We start from the raw sequence: 2,830 nt of genomic DNA, 5'->3' as shown, positions 1-2,830 counted from the left end.
GTGTTGCTGCCTACATGAAGACAATTCCCTTTGTGTATTGGGTCCGTGCTATAGCGGGTTTACGGTCAACCTGCAATTATATGCTTTGCAGTTATAGGCTGCTAGAGAAGAACCTTTGACAATTTTACTCTTTTTTTTATCAATCATTACAAACGCCAAAGATTATTGTAGACATGTCTAATATCGAAAACAAACAGGGATTAGGATGCCTGTGCAAAACAAGCATCTTCCGCTGATCGCCCAAGAGTAACTACCCGGGTTATGAAGAAGCAGTTGCTTCCAGATATTGATCACATTACTGAGGAAAGAAAAAAATGTCAAATGAGACGAATCTATTGTGAGAAGATAGTGTACATCAAATGCAAGGAAGGGCGGGGATGTAGCTCAGTCGGTAGCGCGCTGGATTTATATCCAGTTGGCCGCTGTCAGCGTGAGTTCGTCCCCACGTTCGGCGAGAGATTTATTTCTCAGAGTCAACTTTGTGTGCAGACTCTCCTCGGTGTCCGAACACCCCCGTGTGTACACGCAAGCACAAGACCAAGTGCGCACAAAAAAGATCCTATAATCCATGTCAGAGTTCGGTGGGTTATAGAAACACGAAAATACCCAGCATGCTTCCTCCGAAAAAGGCGTATGGCTGCCTAAATGGCGGGGTAAAAAAAAACGGTCATACACGTAAAATTCCACTCGTGCAAAAAAAACACGAGTTTACGTGGGAGTTTCAGCCCACGAACGCAGAAGAAGAAGAAGAAGAAGAAGAAGAAGATGCAAGGAATGCAGCGTCGGATTTGCAGAATAAAATTAATGATTGTGTTGACTTGCAGCAAGCATATGTTTATTTGTTTTCATGTCACAAATAACATGTAATTTATTTCACTATTCAACTTAATAACTATTAAACAAGAACTGTAGGAAAGCATGCTTGTGTCTTTGTTTTTGTAATGAAATGAAACCCCCCTACCCTCTTCATCTCACTGTCCCTAAAAAGGGACACTGACATTATATGCTCAAAATCAATATCTACGACGGGCGCTGTGGCGGGGTGGTAAGACGTCGGCCTCTTAATCGGAAGATCGAGGGTTCGAATCCCGGTCGCGGCCGCCTGGTGGGTTAAGTGTGGAGATTTTTCCGATCGCCCAGGTCAACTTATGTGCAGACCTGCTAGTGGCTTATCCCCCTTCGTGTGTACACGCAAGCACAAGACCAAGTGCGCACGGAAAAGATCCTGTAATCCATGTCAGAGTTCGGTGGGTTATAGAAACACGAAAATATCCAGCACGCTTCCTCCGAAAGCGGCGTATGGCTGCCTTAATGGCGGGGTAAAAACGGTCATACACGTACAATTCCTCTCGTGCAAAAAACACGAGTGTACGTGGGAGTTTCAGCCCACGAACGCAGAAGAAGAAGAATATCTACTACTCTACGCGGCCAGAATCGCTTTTAAACATGAGATTCTAAACACGTGGGTCAATGTACCAGCGCGGCCTGGATCGTTTTCAAAAAAGAGATTCTGAACGCGTGGGTCAATACTATATATACCAGCGCGGCAAGAATCGATTTAAAAAAAGAGATTCTGAACGCGTGGGTCAGTGGACCAGCGCGGCCGGAATCGTTTTTAAAACAGATTTTCAACGCGTCGGTCAGTGGAATGCGTGGGTCAATGGACCAGCGCGGCCAGAATTGATTTAAAAAAAAGATATTCTGAACGATTGGGTCTGTGGACCAGCGCGGCCAGAATCGTTTTCAAAAAAGAGATTCTGAACGTGTGGCTCAGTGGACCAACGCGACAAAAATCGTTTTTAAATCAGAGATTCTGAACACGTGAGTCAGTAGACCGGCGCGGCCAGAATCGACCAGCGCGGCCAAAATGGTTTTTAAAAAAGAGATTCTTAACGCGTGGTTCAGTGGATCAGCGCAGCCAGAATCGACCAGCGCGGCCAGAATCGTTTAAAAAAAAGTGAACGCGTGAGTCAAAAGATCAGCGCGGCCAGAATCGTTTTTTAAAACGGCCAGAATCGACAAGCGCGGCCAGAATCGACCAGCGCGCCCAGAACCGCGTTTGAAAAAGAGACTGAACGCGTGGGTCGGTGTACTGGCGCGGCCAGAATCGACTAGCGCGGCCAGAATCGTTTTTAAAAAAGAGACTTTGAATGCGTGGGTCAGTGGACCAGCGCGGCCAGAATCTTTTTTAAAAAAAGAGATTCTGAACGCGTGGGTCAATCGACCAGCGCGGCCAGAATGGACCAGCGCGGCCAGAATCGTTTTTAAGAAAGAGATTCTAAACACGAGGGTCAGTGGACCGGCGCGGCCAGAATCGACCAGCGCAGCCAGAATCGTTTTCAAAAAAGTGATTCTGAACGCGTGGGTCGGTGGACGGGCGCGTCCAGAATCAACCAGCGCGGCCAGAATCGTTTTTAAAGAAGAGATTCTGAACGCGTGGGTCAATGGACCAGCGCGGCCAGAATCGTTTCTAAAAAAGAGATTCTGAAAGCGTGGGTCAATGGACCAGCGCGGCCAGAATCGTTTTTAAAAAAGAGATTCTGAACGCGTGGGTCAATGAACCAGCGCGGCCAGAATCGACCAGCGCGGCCAGAATCGTTTAAAAAAAAAGAGATTCCTAACGCTTGGGTGAGTGAACCGGCGCGGCCAGAATCGACCAGCGCGGCCAGAATCGACCAGCGCGGCCAGAATCGACCAGCGCGGCCAGAATCGTTTTTAAAACAGATTTTCAACGCGTGGGTCAGTGGACTGGGTGGGTCAATGGACCAGCGCGACCAGAATTGATTTCAAAAAAGAGATTCTGAACGTGTGGCTCAGTGACCACACGACC

This window comes from Littorina saxatilis, linkage group LG6, assembly GCF_037325665.1.
Source record: "Littorina saxatilis isolate snail1 linkage group LG6, US_GU_Lsax_2.0, whole genome shotgun sequence".
Lineage (NCBI taxonomy): Eukaryota > Metazoa > Mollusca > Gastropoda > Littorinimorpha > Littorinidae > Littorina > Littorina saxatilis.
The sequence above is the reverse complement of the archived record's forward strand: the minus strand, read 5'-3'. Positions refer to the sequence as shown.